This window comes from Hemitrygon akajei, unplaced genomic scaffold, assembly GCF_048418815.1.
Source record: "Hemitrygon akajei unplaced genomic scaffold, sHemAka1.3 Scf000061, whole genome shotgun sequence".
Taxonomy (NCBI): domain Eukaryota; kingdom Metazoa; phylum Chordata; class Chondrichthyes; order Myliobatiformes; family Dasyatidae; genus Hemitrygon; species Hemitrygon akajei.
The window spans coordinates 2718202-2739345 of record NW_027331947.1 but is presented as its reverse complement, the minus strand read 5'-3'; the positions used below and the strand labels follow the sequence as shown (position 1 = coordinate 2739345).

At 43.8% G+C, this 21144-nt stretch overlaps 1 protein-coding gene across 1 annotated transcript in view; it reads right to left on the bottom strand.

The window, feature by feature from the left end:
• The window catches only part of LOC140721777 (uncharacterized), a 455764-nt gene that overhangs the window by 4045 nt on the left and 430575 nt on the right, over window positions 1–21144 (bottom strand). The window lies entirely within an intron of this gene.

The following is a 21144-nucleotide window of genomic DNA, read 5'->3' as shown; positions in this document are numbered from 1 at the left end:
CGACACTTCACCTGTGAATCTTCCGGGGTCGCCCGTTGTGTCCGCTGCTCCCGATGCGGCCGCCTCTACACTGGTGACACCGGCTCCTCCGCAGTTGTGCGGGGTAGGGTTGTTTTTTTGGGGGGGGGGGGGGTGGCGGTCGACGATATTATTCCCTTTTGTGCGGGAGGGGTGGGGTTTAGGGGTTTGATGATCGGGATGCTGTCTTTTTGATGCCGGGGTTGAGGTGGGAGTTTGATTTTTCTCTCTGAACGACTTTCATGCTCTTTCTTTGTTTCGTGGTTTTCCGGAGAAGAAAAAAAGCTCAGGAATTGTTTACAGATACCTGCTTTGATAATAAATTAACCTTTGAACTATCCGCTCCGAGCGGGACTTCCTGGTGTCCAAACATTTTCATTCCGATTCCCACTGGGGAATCTATTGATGTTGAAAATGATCATAACATGATAAGGAATGGCTACAAGTGGCACATGCAACTCGTTCATTATCTGATCCAGAAACACGTTATGCCCAGATTTAAAAAGAATTGCTCAGCATTTTGTTTCCTTGTGAGGCATTTCATCAGTTTGTGTCAGGGCAATCTTTAATATTGAAAATTATCATAAACCTCTGATTGCATTGTTTTATGCGGGGGGTGGGGTGGGAGTGTGTTTTTTCTCTCTGATAGATGCTGCCCGGCCCGGCTGAGTGGTGGTGTCAATGACCTCTGTATCAGAGAACAACACGGGTTTCTACATCCTCCTGTGAGATATAAATGTCCTCACAGTGGATTCGGATCAGCTGGCATATCTGGAGTTTGCAAAGGGAAAGGGAATAGGGAAGGGGCTGAGGAGAGAGAGTTTTAATCAGCAACCCATCGTCCGGGATGGAGGGGTACAGGAGCTGTCTGATAGATCGTTTTACAGTGATTGTATTTTTAAATAATCTCACAGATGGTGACTGAGGAAGAGGCTTGTTGAGGGAGGATACCCGGGGGTGAGCAGGTCAGACACGGTATCAGGAGAGTGACAGAGATGTGATTTCCTGTGTCACAGGTACAGACAGTCGTCTCAAGTGAGGAGTTTGTGTGGAGATGCAGCTTCCCTGGAGGTGGAGGAAAGAGGACACACCAACAGGTGGAACCAGCTGTGGGAAGACATGGTTTGTCAGGTCTGACGACGAGCTGAATGTACCATAACCTTCAGACTGAATGAGAAAACCATTCTGAGGGTATTTGAAATGTCAGAAGCAGGGGAGATGTGATCCCATGTCTCCATCAGACCCTCAGTGAGATGGTTCCAGTTATAACGTGCAGGGATGAAAGCACAGTGTTTGGGGTCTGATTTAATCACTGATTCTGACACAGTGAGAGGGTTAGTTTTGCAGTAAGGCAGCAACATTAATGGAAGAAGACACAGGAACTTCATCAATTGCCAGTTGTTTAGCAAAAGTGAACAATTTGTATGTTACCTTGAGAGAAACTGATATTCACAGTGGTGACAAAGGGGTGCAGTCTAGTTTATTTCAGGTTGGAGAGGGGTGTGGAGTTTTGAAATCAATGCCTTCCAGTGCCACCATCGTTAATTTAGCATGTCCGGAGTGGTGGATCACACAGCACGGAAACAGGCCTTTGGCTGGCCATACCTGTTCTGACCATCCACTCACTGTCTACACTGGTCCCATTTATCAGCACTTGGTTCATAGCCGACTGTATCTCCGCAGTTTCAATGCTCATCCACTTCGTAAATGTTGTGAAGGGACCTGCCTCCACCACCACCTCGGGCAGTGAGTTCCAGATTTCAGCTCCTCTTTCTGATCGGTGACACCTCTGTCCCAGGATCGTGGCCGATATGGGCATCAGTGAGGCCTTTGATAAGGTTCACATGGTAAGTTGCTGTGGAAAGTCAGATCACACGGGATCCAGGGAGAGCTGGCTCACTGGATGCACAGTTGTCTTGATGGTAGGAAGCAGAGAGTGATGGTGGGAGGCTGTTTATTGGACTCGAGGCCCTGGCCTAGTGAGGTTCCCCAGGGTTACACCACATTGCTCTCAATATTCATTGATATTTAATTATATTTGCATTTGCACAGTTTGTTGAACTCTATGCTCCACTTGATCTTTCATTGATTCTGTTATTATTCTAAAGATTTGCTAAGTGTTCCTGTAGGAAAAACAATCTCAGGGTTGTATGTGGTGTCATATATGTACTCTGATAACAACATTTACTTTGAACGTCAACCATTATTGTCATCTGGGTCAATAATTTGGTTAAGAATGTACAGGATATGGAGAGTAGGTTTGCAGCAAGTTCAATTACATTTTTCTGAAAGATATTAAGTATAAACTCTTCACTCTGTTTCCCTCTCTGCACTCGAACACCCCCTCCCTTTACCGTCTTCCCTCTCTGCCCCATCCTCCCTCTCACCCTGACATTGGACATACGTTCACGGTGAAAGTCAATTATTTTTGAGGAATCTGAAGGGGAATTCTTCACTCGGAGGTTGGTGAGAGTGTGGAATGAGCTGCCAGTGGAAGTGGAGGATGTGGGTTTGATTTAGACACTAAAGAGGAATTTGGGTGAGGACGTGGATGGGAGCTGTATGGAGGCTCTGGTGCAGGTAGTTGGAAACAGGCAGTAACAACAAAAACAGGTCAGCAAGGACTAGAAGGGCCTGTTTCGGTACGGCTGCTCTCTGTGACTCGAATAATATTCTCATTTGTAATTTCCACAGTCAGTACTTTGCTACTTATGAGTGAACCCAGAAATTTACTCAAACAAGAATTGAAAGACTCTTGGCTGGCGACAAAAAGTGTTCACAAGCTGTGATACTTGCCAAAGGGGGTGCTACTCAGTAGTGACCATGCAGGGCGCCCAAACTTTTGCTTCGGGCCCTTTTCCGTTTTTGTTATTTTGAAATATTAAAAGATGGAAATAAAAATGTAATCTTGCTTAAAATATATTAAAAAAATGTGTCATCTTTAACTTTATGCCTTTTGTAATCAGGTCATCGTTTACTCGCTTAGCTATTCACAGTAACAGAAATTTTGAACAGGGATGCCCAAACTTTTGCATGCCACTGTATATATCCTGTGCCTTCCAAAACTTCCAGACATTGCTGCTCTGTTTTCGTCCCGGCCCATGTTTTTTTAAATCAATTTTGACCAATTTTTCCCTCGTGCCTCTCTAATTCTCTTTATTCCACCTGACTTTAGCTTCTCCTTCTCTAATGTCAGGGTGAATTTGATCACATTAAGATCACTTACCCCTAAAGGTTCTTTGGACTTAAGTGACCTAATTAATTCTAGTTTATTACAACACCCAATCCAGAATAGCTGACCCCCAAGTGGGCTCAATCACGAGCTGCTCTAAAAAAGCATTTTGTAGGCATTCAAGGAATTCCTCCTCTTGAGACCAACACCATCCCAATTTTCCTAATCACCTGCATGACAATCCCCATGACTACTGTAACATTGCCCTCTTGGCACGCATTTTCTATCTCCCATTGTAATTTGAAGACCACATACTTACTACTGTTTGGGGGTCTCTGTACAATTCTCATCAGGGATTCTTTTTTACAATTGATGTTCCTTAATTCTACCCACAGATTTTACACCTTCCAACCCTATGCCACTTCTTTCTAATGATTTTATTTAATATTTTACCAACAGAGCCACACAACCCCACTACCAGCTTGCTCTTGGCTTCTTCTTTCAAGAAACATATAAGTACCTGGGAACCAAAAGGACCTGCAGATGCTAGAAATCTAGAGAACTACACACAAACTGCTGGAGGAGCTCAGCATGTCAGGCAGCATCAGTGGATGGGAATCAACATTTTGGGCCAAGACCCTTCACCGGGACTCTTGATCCCCACGTATCTGGAATATCAACAAGTGAAGAAAATAGAAAGTAGTGCAAAATAGGGAAAACCTTTGACAAAATTCAGTTCAAGGCTTTAAAAAGAACTACCAAATAGAGCTCAGTAATTAACAAATACAACACAGGCAATAAACACTTTCATCAATACTGACATCGACTTTTTTTAAAATAAAAATATCTTGGTCCCATTTCAATCAGTAAAATTTAGAAAAATAAACAAGAACTTAAGAAAGCTTTAGAAAAGACTATTTACACTCAAACCCACTGAGATTAACACTACCTTGGACAGATGGAGGAAGAGAGATAACACACATGAAATAAAAAATATCACCGAATAGTCAGATAAAACTTCTAGGTATATATATTTTCATCAAAAATGAACTGGATTTAGTACTCAATGTGTATATGCAATTGTGATAAGAAATACAGACCGGAAATCTTAAATGAGAGGCCAATTCAGAAAAATTAATCATCACTATGGAAGGAAACATTAATCAGTTGAACGAGTACGACCCTCCATGGGAGACATCCCAACGATCTGAGCAGATGAGATGGTGACAAGATTATATGTTAATCAATACATTATTTCAGATAGGACAATCCATAATAACCATCTGGATACAATATTACAAGATAAACAAGCAGGAACAACTCCCTTAATAGATAAAGCATTTCCCAACACACACATGTTCCTCGACCAGTGGAGCACTTCACCACAGGTATTGTTCGTGTCATCAGTCAAACAAAAGATTTTCTCTGTCAATCAGCTTCAAAATGTTTCTACTCTGACATTGCCACACCCCACTTCTGATTTCCTTCTCCTCGACTTCTTCACTCTGCAGAAAACTCAAAGGAAACCTCTTCACCACAGAGTGGTGTCTGTTTGGAATCCGTCACCACTGGATGATGGATCCAGTGGTGGATCTCACCACCCAGGGAGAGCAAGAGATGAACAACAGGGGAGGATTTAAAAGGACTGTCGTGGAACTGAATCACTGGCAGGGTCCAGCTGGCTTGAGTTGACTCACTACTGTACACTAGGTGTGTTATAAATTCAGTAAGTACCAGAGACAGAGTTGAAAATAGAACTGATTTATTTGTCTTAGACCAAGAATATTAACCTCCAGTCCCATTAAAGGTGAATGTGCAGCAGATGAAACTCCTCCCATGCCCAGTGACCAGGGTGCAGAACTGGGTGTGGTGAGCAGCAGCAATAATTGCAGAGTTCAGCACCGACAGTCACTCTCGAAATTGCATTCAGCAACGGTGATGAACAAATATCCAGCATGCAGCTTATTGAAACTTTCTCCCCAGTGTGAACCCGGTAGTGTGTCACAAGTCCTAAATGGTGTAAGGTTTCACTGCTGATGTAACGACCTCTCAGTAATGTTTCCCAGCTGAGGTAATGGTTCCTCAGTAGCAGCAATGTTTAGGCTGTGACTAGAGATAACAGGGTTTTGGAGTGCGGGGCTGTCCAATGACAGAAATGTCCTTTCTTGTGAGTCTGGAAGAGTGATTTTCATGGTCTTTTGCCAGGGAGAGATGAGAAAATGCAAATGGAGAGAGTGGGCCCTTTTTCTTTTTTTATTTGTTTTCTTTACTAACCCTCTGGTCAAAGTAAGAATTACAAAGCTCAATTGTTTAATCACATTTTGTTTACTGTTATTTCAGGGTACTGATTTGTAGCAGAGGACACATCACACAACATCCATCCAAACGAGATTTCTTAAGTTTAGCCAGGCTGGGGTCTATCACCCCTTATATTAAGCTGCTAGCTGAAGTGAGAGTTACGCAAGTTTAATTCACTGAGTGAATCGCTTCCCATATTCACAGCAGGTGAACAGAATCTCCCCAGTGTCAACAGTGCTACACATTTGGTGGATTTGGCTGAGAGAATTTTTTCCCAAAGTCTGAGCATGAAATTGGCCTCTACCCAGTGTGAACTCGCTGGTGTCTCTGTAGTTGAGATGTCCGAGTGAATCCCTTCCCACAGTCTGAGCAGGTGAACGGCCTCTCCCCAGTGTGAACTCTCTGATGTACCTTCAGTTGAGATGATGAAGTGAATCCCTTCCCACAGTCTGAGCAGGTGAATGGCCTCTCCCTAGTGTGAACTCTCTGATGTACCTTCAGATGAGATGACATAGTGAATCCCTTCCCACAGTCTGTGCAGGAGAACGGCCTCTCCCCAGTGTGAAATCGCTGATGTATCTTCAGTTGAGATGACGAAATGAAACCCTTCACACAGACTGAGCAGGTGAACGGCCCTTTCCCTGTATGGGCTGACTGGTGTGACAGCAGGTGAGATAACCGATTGAATCCCTTCCCACAGTCTGAGCAGGTGAACCGCCACTTCCCAGTGTGAACTGACTGGTGTCTCTGCAGGAAAGATGATTCAGTGAATCCCTTTCCACAGACTGAGCAAGTGAATGGCCACTCCCCAGTATGAACTAACTGGTGTCTCAGTAGGTGAGGTGACAAAGTGAATCCCTTCCCACAGACTGTGCAGGTGAACGGCCTCTCCCCAGTATGAACTCGCTGATGTACCTTCAGTTGAGATGAGCAAGTGAATCCCTTCCCACAGTCTGAGCAAGTGAACGGCCGCTCCCCAGTGTGAACTCGCTGATGTAACTTCAGTAGACATGACTGAGTGAATCCCTTCCCACAGTCTGAGCAGGTGAATGGCCTCTCTCCAGTGTGAACTCGCTGATGTACCTTCAGTTTATATGACCGAGTGAACCCCCTCCCACAGTCCGAGCAGGTGAACAGCCGCTCCCCACTATGAACTCGCTGGTGAGCCATTAGGGTGGATGATTGAATAAATCCTTTCCCACACTCTGAGCAGGTGAACGGCCTTTCCCCAGTGTGAACTGACTGGTGTACCAGTAGGTAGGATGACTGAGTGAATCCCTTCCCACAATCTGAGCAGGTGAACGGCCTCTCTCCAGTGTGAACTCTCTGATGTATCTTCAGTTTAGATGACGAAATGAATCCCTTCCCACAGTCTGAGCAGATGAATGGCCTCTCCCCAGTGTGAACTCTCTGGTGAGCCATTAGGTCAGATGACCGAGTGAATCCCTTCCCACAGTATGAGCAGGTGAACGACCTCTCCCTAGTGTGAACTCGCTGGTGAGCCATTAGGTCAGATGACCGAGTGAATCCTTTCCCACAAGTTCAGCAGATGACCAGCCTCTGCCCAGTGTGAACTTGCTGAGGTACCTTCAGTTGAAATGACTGAGTGAATCCATTCCCACTGTCTGAGCAGGTGAACTCCCATGTAAAATGAGGGGCATGCCAGTCAGTTAGATGATAGAGTGAATCCCTCCCCACTGTCTCAGCAGGAAGGATGATCGTGTGAATCCCTTGCTGCACTTCTTAAATATCTGGACAAAGACAGCAAAACTGGCGTGTTGTATTTGAGATTCCCGTAGACAAATTCCTTGTCATTTTTAACCTGTAAAAAAGATTTACAAAATCCATCAATGGGTGTAGGACAACATTTCAGATGAGATCACTTGAGTTGTCAAGGTGTGACCTGACATCACACTGTTACAGTGAAGTTCATCCCAAGTTGGAGAGAGAAATCATCTTCTAACTGGGCACAATGCTGGTATCTGGAATGACTATCAAACTCTCTGATGCTCCTCCTGTCTCTATAAGAATGGGGCATTTCTGCCATCTCCAATCTGTGACTTGGCTCAGTTTGACTCTCTCCATTGGTATTATTCCCTGTTACCACTGAGCTGCATGGGCTGCTGGCCCCACAGTAACTGAACGCTCTGACGCAAATAGCCTTTGTTAACATGCAGATGGGAATCTCACACAAATATCTGGAAGTGCATTTCACGCACCCACCACTCTCTGTGTAAAAAACTTACCCCAAAATCCCCTCAGTATCTATTTCCAAGCAGCTTGGATGCCCCCTCATGTTCGCCATTTCTTCCCTGGGAAATTTCAACAACAGAACCATGGAACATTACAGCACAGAAACAGGCCTTTTGGCCCTTCATGGCTGTGCAGAACCATTTTTCTGCCTAGTCCCACTGACCTGCACCTGGGCCATATCCCTCCAAGCCCCTCTCATCCATATATCTGTCCAAGATTTTCTTAAATGTCAAAAGTGAGTCCGCATTCACCACTTCATCTGGCAGCTGATTCCACACTCCCACCACTCCCTGAGTGAAGAAGCACCCCCTAATATTCCCTTTAAACTTTTCTCTCTTCACCCTTAACCCATGACCTCTGTTTTTTTTCTCCCCTGGCCTCAGTGGAAAAAGCCTGCTTGCGTTCACTCTATCTATACCCATCATAATTTTATACACCTCTATCAAATCACCCCTCATTCTCCTACATTCCAAGGAATAAAGTCCTAACCCATTCAACCTTTCTCTGTAACTCAGTTTCTCAAGTCCCAGCAACATCCTTGTAAACCTTCTCTGCACTCTTTCAAACTTATTAATATCCATCCTGTAATTAGGTGACCAAAACTGCACAGAATACTCCAAATTCAGTCTTACCAATGTCTAATACAACTTCACCATTACATTCCAACTCTTATACTCTATACTTTGATTTATAAAGGCCAATGTAACAAACATCTGGCTATCCACACGATCAACATCCCTCATCATTTCATAAACCTTAAAAAGGCTCTAAACATAAACAAGGAAATTAAACATTGCTTTGAGGATTTGTTAGAAGTCTACAAAATTGAGGGTATAGACAGGGTAAATGCAAGCAGCTTTTTCCACTGAGGTTGGGTAGGATGTCAAGCAGAGGTCATGGGTAAGTGGGGAAGGTGAAAATTTAACAGGAACAGTTGGAAAAGCTGTTTACTGAAATGGTCGTGAGAGTGTGGAATGAGATGCCAGCACAAGTGCTGAATATGAACTCGATTTCTCAATTAAGGGAAGTTTGATAGGTACCTGGATGGTAGGGGTATGGAGGGCGATGGTCCCAGTGCAGGTAGTTGCATTAGACAGCTTAAATTTTTTTTTGGCATTGACTAGAAGGGACAAATAGCTTGTTTCTGTACTGAACTTCTCCATGTTTCTGTGACAGAGAAGCTGGCCAAACGTGTTTGGAAGGGAAAAGGTAGGAGTGACAATGGAGCAGCAATGGCTGGAGTTTCTGGGAGTAATTCCGGAGCTGAGTGACAGATACATCCCAAAGAAGTGGAAGCATTGGAAAGGCAGGAGGACACAACCGTGGCTGAAATGAGAAGCCAAAGCCAACATAAAAGCCAAAGAGAGGACAGACAAAAGAACAAAAAACTACTGGGAAGCTTTTAGGAACCAACAGAAGATGACTAAACAAAAAGTCAGATAAGCTCAGGGCTTGGACTGATGATTAATGAGTCAGTCATTAATGAGTCTTGGTAGCACCCAGCAGTCTGAGACATTTAGAGGAACAAAATATCCGAGCTCTCAATATCTCTTGAAACCCAAGTTTCCCTGTACCAGTTATCTTACAACTTTTATTTTGGCAGGCACATACAAACTCTACACCCTCACTTCCGAAGAACTCACACTTACAAGTACTCCTTTGCTAGAAAAACTGCCAGTCCCAATCCACACTTGTTAGATCTTTCTGATACCATCAAAATTGACCTTTCTCCAATTTAGAATCTCAACCCATGGTCCAGCCCTCTCCTTTTCCATATTTACTTGTAACCTAACGTCATTACAATCGCTAGATACAAAGTGTTCCCATACACTAATTTCTATCACTAATGCTGGATCATTTCCTAACAGCTTATTGCACACCTCTATGTCGGGAATACTACGTCCTGATTAAGGGCACATTTGACAAACTCTACCCCATTTAGTCCTTTTACAGTATGGGAGTTCCACTCAATATATAAAAAGTTAAAATCGCTTACTATATCAACCGTTGTTTCTTAGCATAGTCTGCGACCTCTACAAAGTTTGTTTCTCTAAATCTCTCAGCGTGTTGGGAGCAACAAAGTCCCAATAATGGCTACAATATCACAATTCCCTGTCCTGATCTCATCTGGCTTTCCTATGATGCTTCGTGCATTGTGATATACACAGCTCAGCACATTCATTGCACCACGTTCAACCTTTTGTCTGCTGACTCTATCTGAGCTCTGAACAACGTCTGTCACAGGGGCACAATTGAGAGCATTCTGACTGGCTGCATCACTGCCTGATATGGGAACTGTACCTCCCTCAATCGTAGGACTCTGCAGAGAGTGGTGCGGACAGCCCGACGTATCTGTAGTTGTGAGCTTCCCATTGTTCAGGACATTTACAGAGACAGGTGTGTAAAAAGTCCCAAAGGATTATTGTGGACCCAAGTCAACCCAACCACAAACTGTTCCAGGTGCTACCTTCCAGGAAATGGTACCGGAGCATAAAAGCTGGACCAACAGGCTCCTGGACGGCTTCTTCCACCAGGGCAACAGACTGATTAATTTATGCTGATACAATTGTGTTTCTGTTATAACCACTGTCCTATGTACAAACCATTTATTATAAATTACACATTGCACATTTTGATGAAGAAGTAATATGAAGATTTCTGCTCCTCATGTATATGAATGATATAAGTCAATTCATTTCACCCACTTCACTATCTGTTCTGGCATTCTGACTCCAATTCCCCCCTGCAAATTTAGTTTCACGACACACCCTCCCCACCACACACTAGCAACAGCAAGCCTTACCACCAGGATATTAGATCTCTGCTAATTTTAATCCCCAAACTAACAAATCCCCTATCAACCATTTGACATTCCTCTGCCAGGTAATCCCCCCAACAGTTTCTAAAGTGGTCTACCTGTTGTCGTACGAGATGGCCTCAAGAGTACTCTGCGATGGATATTTAACCTCATTCCCCTACCTGACTCTCACCTAGTTTAATGTGTCCTGCACCTTGGGTGTAACTCACCTCTCTTGATGTCATATCTATCACCCCCTCTGACTCCCAGATGATCCAGAATTCATCCATTTCCAGCTCCTTAAAGTGCAGGGTTACAGGCTGCAGCTGGATGCATATCTTGTAGGTGAGGGTATCAGGGGCACTGGAGGTCTCCCCACCTTCCCAGCAATGTCCCACCTACTTTGTAATGACCGGTGTGCCAAAACTCCTTGTGCTGTGCAATTTTTACCCACTGACAACAACATGAGCACACTGAATTTTAAATAGGGAGGTATTTCTTTTAACAGCTAGCAAATCACAATTGATAAGAACTTTGATCTCCTCTGGGTTTGATCGAGTTCATCTGCACTCTCACACAAACTATGCAGCAGGCCTGTAGCGGGTTATGAGGGATTTTTTCACTAGAGCTTTTGTACATCATCCATATGTGATTTGCTTGCTAAATGATACTTTAAAAAGTCAGATTTCCAAATATCACTCCACTTCTTCCCACTTGTAAATTCTCCAACAACTTTTGCATCGCAACAATACTGTAACACCAGTTTCTGTATTGTACATAAATATATCCCCTGAACCCTCCCCCAAGTGACAGATGGTGGTGAACTCAGTGATGGCAATGCCAATGAACATAAAGAGAAGGGCAGTAGTCTTTCTGTCTCATTGGAGTCTGGCACATTTGTGATGTGAAAGCTACTTGTTGCCCAGGACAAAGGTGCTTGATATCGTTATGTACCCAGAGAGAATGGGACAAAACATGTTCTCCCCGGTAGAAAAGTGCAGACCGAGAGGAGGTAGCTCAAGCAACACACACAAAATGCTGGAGGAACTCAGCAGGCCAGGCAGCATCTATGGAAAAGAGTACTAATGCTGAGTTCCTCCGGCATTTTGTGTGTGTTGCTTGGATTTCAAACATCTGCAGATTTTCTCTTGTTTACGATTGGAGAAAGAACAAAGGTGATTTTCTCAACTGGTGATGTAAAAGATGTTTCTTCCCTTTCTCCGAGTTCCTAATCCTTGCATTTAGATAGCTGGAGCTCAGCTCTGTCCGAGAGATCCATCGGTTCCCATTCCCTCATCAGCCGGAAGCTCCCCGGGGCCCGCGTACGGATCGTGGGGCTGAGAGAGAGGGAAGAGAGCAGGACTGTCCCAGGATTGCGGACTATGATGTCCAGAGTTCACAGCAAATGTCCCTCAGTCGGTGTTTAAGATAGTAGCCCGGAAAATCATTCTTACCTTTACCGATCATCCGGAGGTCCTTTGTGTACGGCGCGCATGCGTGCTATTCGGTGACGTCATCGACCTTGATGCCTGCGCATTTGATCGTTGCTTCAGAGGCAGCGAAATTTTAAACCCAGGGGCTTATGGGTAATCGAGGTGCCATTAAACGTTCCTGCTAGCACCGGTTTCATGTCTACACCGTAGGGTTTTTTCTGTGTAGAAAACTTAGTAACTGTTTTAACGTAGAAAGCGGCTCCCAGAAACAATATACTCAACATCAACAGGCATTCCATTGATCTAATGCCTCTAGGACAACCCTCTTACAAAGGCTGAGAGAGAGGGGAGAGAGCAGGACGGTCCCGGGATTGCGGACTACGGTGCCCGCAGTTCACAGGAATCGTCCCTCAGTCGGTGTTTAAGATAAAAACACAGAGAATCGATCTTACCCGCAGACGCTATTTCCAAGGCCTTCTGTGTACCCTGCGCATGCGTCATACTTGGTGACGTCATCAGCCCTGACGCCTGATCATCTGTTCGGTGCTTCAGCGCCAGCGAAATTTTAAACGCACGGCCTTATGGGTAATCACGGTGCCATTAAATATTTCTGCAGGCTCTGGTTCAATATTCATACCTCATTTTTTTCGTGTGTGCATAGAAAAATCTGCAGTTGTTTTAACGCCGAAAGCTCCCATAAACAATATACTCAATATCAACGTTATCCAATGCCAAAGTAAAATGCAGATATAAAACACAGGAGATTCCACAGTTGCTGGAAATACAGAGACACACACACACAAAATGCTACATTTTCGAGTGGATTTACAAATCTCTCCTCTCACTCACTTACTTCGTGGATTACTAAGCTTTTCTACTTTACCATCTTACAACTTTAAGCATTGTTTCCCAAGATTGATTGTTTGGGAGCTATATATACGCACAACACTGTTAACTTCTGTTTATTTCGTTTAATCTTTTATATTTGGAGTAGATACAGATAAAGCTAGTGGTTTTCACAGCGAAACCAGACTCCATTAGTGATCTATTGCTGCTGGTATGTAACAATTGCAACAACCCAACTGTCTGAGGCACAGTCCTTTAAAATTGGTGAAAATGACCCAAAACGTTGAAAAGAGCGGAGAAGAAGGAGTTTAACCAACTTCGTCCAGAGCCCTGAAGAACGTCACAACCACAGTGAGCTCATCGTCTTATTCAGCCCGGAGAAAATCATGCAGGGAATTCATGTAGGTGTATAAGATGATGAGAGGCATTGGTCGTGTGGATAGCCAGAGGCTTTTTCCCAGGGCTGAAACAGCTAACACGAGGGGGAATAGGTTTAAGCTGCTTGAGAGGAGATGTCAGAGCTAAGGTTTTTAAACAAAAAGTGGTGTGCGTGTGGAATGCACTGCCAGCGACGGTGGTAGATGCGGATACAATAGGGTCTTTTAAGAGACTCTTAGATAGGTACATGGAGCTTAGGAAAATAGGTGGCTATGCGGTTGGGTAATTCTCAGCAGTTTCTAGAGTAAGTTACATCGTCGGCACAACACTGTGGGCCAAAGCGTCTGTAGTGTGTTGTAGATTTCTATGATTCAATGAAATTCAAGGGAAATCTCCTATCCCACGGAGTGGTGACTCGTTGCAACCTGTCATCTCAGGGAGAGTGATAGGGAAATGGCAGGGATAGATTTTGATATTCTGATATGGAACAGAAACATGGGCCATGACCAGATGGGCCGAGTGGACTCTCTAATGTACACAGTGAGTATGGTAGAGACAGTAAGTACCTGAGCCACGGGATTTGATACAGAACTGATTTATCTTTCATAGATCCACAATATTAAACACCAGTCTAGTTTAAGGCTAACATCAGCAGAACGGACTCCTCCAATGCTCAGTGACCAGGGTTCAGTCCTGGGTGCGATGAGCAGCCGCAAGAACTGCAGAATCTGACAGTAACAGTCCCTCATGAACCTGCAGCTGCCTTCAGTCACCGTGATGGTGAAACATTTAACACGGAGCTGATTTGAACTTCCTCCCTGATGTGAAGTTGCTGGTGATGCAGCAGCTGGGATGATTGAGTAAAACTCTTTGCTCACTCCGGATAGAAATGTGGCCTCTATTTATTGTGAACTTACCGGAGCATCACAAGGCGGGTTAACTGAATGAGTCTCTTCGCACACACGGAGCAGGTGAACGGCCGCTTCCCAGTGCGAAGCTGTTGGTGCATCTGCGATGAATGACGTCAAACTGCTATAACGTCATGGCAATGTATCAAGTCAGATCACGGACATGGACACGAGTTCGCTCCCTCCTTGTAGCGGGTGAGGCGCTGTGTTCTCTAGCATCTCCATGGTGCCTTCGGATAAAAACAGTGTTACAGCTCAAAACAAGTTGGAGGAATAATACTTCATCTTCAAACTGACCGCAGTTTTGGCATCAGGCACAATATCAAACTCTCCGCTTCCCTCTCTGTATCAAAATGGATCATTCCTCCTCTTCATCAGTCTGTGACTTGGCTCAGTTTGTCTGTCTCCTTCGCATTCTGAGCATGCGCCACACACCCACTTAGATCACATTTTATTTACACGGCTGTGACTAGAGACTTTCTGATTATTATGTCCCTCCTGGCATTTGACGGTGGTAAACTCAGAGTCAGCAATGGGATTGATCCTCAGGAGTAGGTGATTAGGCTTTTTCGTTGGAGATCGATAAACTGCCGGTAGTGTGTGTCTGGATGAGTGGGTCGTTTTCAGACTGGAAGGAGGTAGCGTTTGGAGTACCCCAGAGATCAGTCCCTGACCACAGTTGTTCACAGTTTAATGTCCTGGCGGAGGCAGCGAGATGTGAGATGTCCCAGTCTGCTGGTGACGCATAAAGAGTGGAGTTGGGGGAGGGGAGGCTATTCACATCAAATTTCGTAGCTTTGCAATCAGTACATAGTGCACTGTGGGGCTGCAGTGGCGGGTTCCAATCTGCTAATTAAATTTGCTGACGGCACAACATTGATCGGCCGAATCCCAATTAATAACGAGGCAACGTATAGAGAAGAAGTCATCACCCCGACACAGTGGTGTCAAGAAAACAATCTCTCCCTCATTGTGACAAAAACAAAGGAGCTGGTTGTGGATTACAGGAGGAATGGAGACAGGGACCAAATTCAACATTTCCAAGTCTGTTATTGACACAAAATGCACATTTTAATATTGATCATGACACAATGTATTTTATACATTGTTAATGACGTAAAACATATTTATAGATTGTTACTGACAGAGAATCGTATAACTTGTGTTCCTTGTGTTATCTGAATGTACTTGCCTGTGATGCTGCCACAAGTCAGTGTTTCTCTGTCCCTGTACCTTCCCCTACTTGTGCACTTGGCAATAAATTCAACAGGACCTGAGAAATCTCAGTGAGATTTGATTAGTGATGATCATCTTGGCAGCTCGGTAGGTCGAATGTATGCGACAGTACACTGTTAAATGCAAAACCCTGAACAGTGTTGATGATCAGAGGGATCTTAGACTCCAAGTTCATCGCTCCCTGAAAGAGACTGCACAGATTGATCGGGTGGTTAAGAAGGCAAATGACATGGTTGTCTTTCTTAGTTGAAGCATTGAGTTCAAAAGTCGGGAAGTTGTGTTGCGGCTGTTCCGAGCCTGCGGTCGTACTGTGACTGTTTCTTTAAGAGCGCCGGCGTGAGGAGGCGGGACTATGACGTCAGTCGCAGGCTGACAGCGCTGACTGTGGACTGAACTATAAGAGAGAGAGAGCGATCTGCAGACAGGCAGTCGGCCAGTCTAAAGAGAGAGAGAGACTGGAAAAGCTGATCGCTTCAGTTAGTCGCAGCTGAGGCTTGGAACTCTCCTATGCCCACAAGAGTGGGTTGATCATCGGTACACGGAACCACAACGAATGTGTGTGGCTGTCACTTCGTATAATCCATAGGAGTGAGTTTTGGAATATCTTGTGTTAACCCTTGCCTGGGTATGTTGGGGGGTAACCCCTGGAAAACGGTATTTCTGTGACAGGTCACTTCGCTGATAACTCGTATGTGGACGGATTCAGCGGATAAGATCCTCGACGACGGTTATTTTGAAGTAACCGCCTTTTCTCTACATTTCACCCTGGATTACAAATATCTCTCTCCCATCATTTATTCCGTGCAATACTGAACTTTCCTACTTTACTATCTCAAGACTCTGAGCTTTGTTCCCTCAGGCTCGATAGTCTGATAGTTATATTTACACATATATACACGTAACACTGTTAACTTTCCTTTATTTCGTTAACTTACTACATCATAAGTAGATACTAATAAAGAGAGTGGTTTTAACATCAAAACCAGACTCCAGTGTGAACTCTATTGCTGCTGGTTCGTGTCTAAAACGTTTCAGTTCGTAACACAGTTTTATAAAACTAGTTAGACCACATCTGGAGTGTTTCATACAGTTCTGGTCGCCCCCATTCTCGGAAGGATGTCGGGGCTTTGGACAGGGCGCAGAAGAGGTTTACCAGGACCCTGCCTGGATTAGAGGGCATGAGCTATAACGAGAGGCTGGACAAACTTGTGTTGTTTTCTCCAGAGCGGCGCAGGCTGGGGTGAGACTGGATGGACGTTTGTAAGATCACGGGAGGAATAGATAGAGTGGACAGGCGATATATTTTTCCCGGGGGTTGAAATGTCTAATACATTTAAGGTGAAAGGAGATGTGAGCGCAACTTTGCTTCTTTCCACGGAGTAGTGGGTAAATGGACATCTGTCTGGGGGTGAGAGACCAAAACGGCCATGTGATCCCGTTTCCTGTTCACGTTTTCCGCAGATCTGCAACATGTGCGGGTCACTGCTCTACGTGTACGTGTAGCTTCATCTTTCCCCGTTCAGACAAGACAGTGAGATCTGGATCGGTCACGTCCTCTCGTTGTCGGTGGACAATATTTTTTTTGGGCAATATTTTCAGCATGTTTCATTCCACTGTTTTCACCTGCTGAAGTGCTGCCGATGTTTCAGGGTGTCTGACCCACTTATGTGAGAATTTAGCTTTTTATAATTATCTGAGCTTCTCATAAATGTGTACGCTTCACTCCACTACTTCCAAAGCAACAACCCAGTCAGTCAAACAGTCGGCACAATTAAAATAGTTTATTATATCTTTTTTTCATTTTGTACTATTTATATAATTTAACGATGTAATATTTATATTCTTATATTAAATCACAATTGTTATAATCTATGGTTAAAAATTAGGCTCTACTGCTGAACGAATTTCATGACATATGCCGGTGCTATTAAACTTGATTCTGGTATTGATATGGGAGACCCACCACCGGTCACCTGTTCCCAGTTACCGCAGATTGTAATGAGAGATTAAAGCCTTTTCTATTTATTTGCGTTCCTCAGAAAGACAACAGTTCAGTTTCCTTCTGTGGTTCCAGAGCAGAAGCTCAGTCTGTCTAATATTTCCACACAGTTAAAATGGGGAATTGGTTTATTATCATCATGTACTGAACTACAGTGAAAATCTTCCCTGACGTACCATCCGCATAGATCGATCCATTACAACAGTACATTGAGCTGATATACGACAGAACAATCACTGTAACAAAGCATTATGGCTGCAGAGAAAGTGCAGTGCAGATAGACATATGGTGCAGGGTCACGTCGAGTTACATTGTGAGTTTGAGTCCATTTTATCATTCATTTGGCTTATAACTGCAGACAGAAACCCGTCCTTCAGCCTGGTGTTACGCACTTTAAGGCTTTTGTATCTCTCCGCCAATGTGGGAGCGGGTTTGCAGCAAGAATGTCCAGGTTATGAGGTTCTTTGTGTACATGGCCTGCTTTTCCGAGGCAGGGGAAGTGTAGGGAGAGTCCATGGAGGGGAGGCTTGTTTCTCTGATGTTCTCTGTTCTCCATAGTTCTCTGCAGTTCCTTGCAGTCATGGGCAGAGCAATAGCCATACAAAGGCGTGAAGTATCGACAAGGAGCTCAGAGACCTCGGCCTTCACCCTGCCTTGTGTAGCTGAATCCTGGACTTCCTGTCAGATCGCCGGCAGTGGTAAGAGTGGGCTCCATCTCCTCTGTCTCTCTGACCCTCAGCACACATACCCCACAGGGTTGTCACTTTGGCCCTCTCCTTTACTTTCTGTGCACCCATGACTTGTGTTGCCACCCACAGCTCCAATCTGCTAATTAAATTTGCTGAAAATACTACATTGATTGGCCTAATCTCAAATACTGATAACAATCGATCAAATGCCTCCTGACAAGGTTCAGTCCAAACAAACTTTTCACCCTTCTTCAGAAGATTAGTCAGAGGAAGAGCGATAGCAGCAAAGTTCTTACAGAACTTACAATAATATCCATCCATTCCCAGAAATCTTCTAAGAGCCTTCTTAGCAATCAGAATAGGAACTTGAGAAATTGCCTGGACTTTTGCCTGAACAGGAGCCAACTTCCTTTGACCTACAACATAGCCAAGACATGTCACAGAGGCATGGCCAAATTCACTCTTAGCCAAGTTAACTGTAAGGCTGGCCTGCGAAAGCCTGTCAAACAGCTTTTCTACTGCAGAGATATGCTCTTCCCAAGTGTCATTACCTGTGACTAAGTCATCAATATAGGCATCTGTGTGTTCTAACCCTCGAATTTCAAAATCAATCATTCTCTGGAATGTTCCTGGATCATTTTTCTTTCCAAAAGGCAAAACATTGTATTCATACAACCCAGATGGTGTCACAAATGCAGAACTTTCTCTACCTCTGTCCGACAATGGAACACACCAATACCCTGTCAACAGATCAATCTTTGTAAGAAATTAGCTATTCCAACCTTATCGATGCAATCATCTACCCTAGGGATAGGATAGGCATCTGTTTTTGTTACTGCATTTACCTTCCCATAATCAGTGCCTCTGAGACCTACTGAATCAGTTTCCACACTTACAACAATTGCTCAGCCAATTTACATTTTCTACGTTCATGCGATATGGGTGTTGTTTAATCGGTTTGGCTTGACCAATATCTGCATCATGTACTGAGACCGTGATTAGCCTGGGAACATCGGGAAATAAATCTTTAAACTTCAGAGTTAATTCCTTCAGCTGTTGTTGTTGCTTTGGCTGCAGATGAGACAACTTGTTATCAATGTTTTCTGGAACATCGGAGTTCATTCGTCTAACTGGGACCATGTTTGGCTTGTGAAAAGTCTCAGACGAGTCAATTGTTTCATTCTCAGGGTTGCCAGATTCATATATCTTGACAACAACACTCACAGATGGTGCCTGATTGTCAAAATAAGGCTTTATCATATTTATGTGTACCAGCTGTGTTAGTTTATGTCGGTCGTGTGTTGTAATAACATAATTCACATCATTAAATTGAGAGACTATTTCATACGGTCTATTGAATTTCACCTGAAGTGGATTCGTCAACATAAGGCAAGCACCTTATCCCCCACCTGGTATTTTCTTTCGCAACCTTGCTTATCAAATCAACACTTCATTTTGTTTTGAGAAGTCTTTAAGTTTTGTTTCGCTAGACTACAGAATTGGTGTAGTTTATCTTTGAACTTTAAAACATAGTCTAACAAGTTAACATGTACATCCCCAGCAATCCACCGCTCCTTTTACAAGGTCAAAGGTCACCTCACTCTGCGACCAAATACGAGTTCAAATGGAGTAAAGCCCAATGATTCCTGAACCGACTCTCTTACTGCGAACAAAAGCAAATGTATTCCTTCATCCTAGTCGTTTCCATTTTCAACACAGTATGTCTTGATCATTTCATGTCTTGAGCGTAGAGTGAAATTTTTCTAAAGCCCCTTGTGATTCCGGATGGTATGTAGATGATGTAATTTGTTTTGCTCCCAGTTCATAAACTACCTGCTGGAATAACCCAGATGTAAAATTACTTCCTCGATCAGACTGGATTTCTTGAGGCAAATCGAATAAAGTAAAAAAAAACTCGGTAAGAGCCTTCGACACATTTTTAGCTTTAATATTTCTGAGAGGCATTGCCTCTGGGAATCTGAATGCAGTACACATAATAGTTAGCAGTGGGGCCACTGGGATGACCTGATTAGGTTTAGCCACAACTTGACAAGTTTGACAAATCCCAGCATTAATTTCTGGTTTACCCTGGTTATCCCTGCTACTCTTTTCGAAACTCTTATTCAGGGTAAACATAACCTTATGAGTTAAAGCAAACTGTTCTGCTAATCTAGCAGACTCCTGCATAGTGGCAGCATCATTTCCATCTAAATACATCTTTATGTCATCAGGCACGCACTTTTTGAATTCTTCAATTAAAACCAACTCTTTCAAGCTGTTAAAATCATCATTTACATTTTTATATGTACACCAGCAGGAAATACACACAAATTTCTCATAAGCAAATTCCATATATGTCTGGTTCACAGATTTCTACAAATGTCTACACTTTTGCCTGTATGCTTCTGGGACCAACTCATAAGCTCTGAGCACAGCCTGTTTCACTAGGTCATAATGTGTGGTGCATGACCAGCTGGTTAAGGTGTTGAACTAGTGATCTGAAGGTCATGATTTCGAGCCTCAGCCAAGGCAGCGTGAGTGTCTTTGAGCAAAGCAGTGAACCACACACTGCTCCTGCACGTTTATAGCCCAGTGGCGATGATTGGTGCAGTATAAATAATCAGCTGCTTCATCAACTGTCAAAGCAGAATAGGCTTGCTAAGCCTTCCCCTTTGTTACACTTTATGAGACAATTTTCTGTCTGTTTTTCTGCCTCTGCAGCCTCAAACTGCCTCTGCCTTTCCGCAGCCTCCATCTTTAATTTTTCTCACTTGTACTGGAGCTCAAGCTCACTTGTTTACTTTCAGGAAACACCTCCAACTCCTCCACTTTAAACACACCCTCAGATACATAATGTTCAGCTATTATCCTCTGCATCTGTGCCCTCCTCATTGTCAATTTCACCTTAGCAAGATGTAACCTTTCAGCAATACTCAACAACTCAACCCTTCTGGCGTCCTCTAATACCTCAGAGGTTGGCGCTTCCTGACATCGATCAACAAATTTTCTGCACAGAAATAAATCAAAAGAGATTTCCCCAATGAAATCGATAATTAATCAATCCTCAAATTTGATCATATCCCAGATGCAGGCCCCATTTTGTTATGAACCGTAACG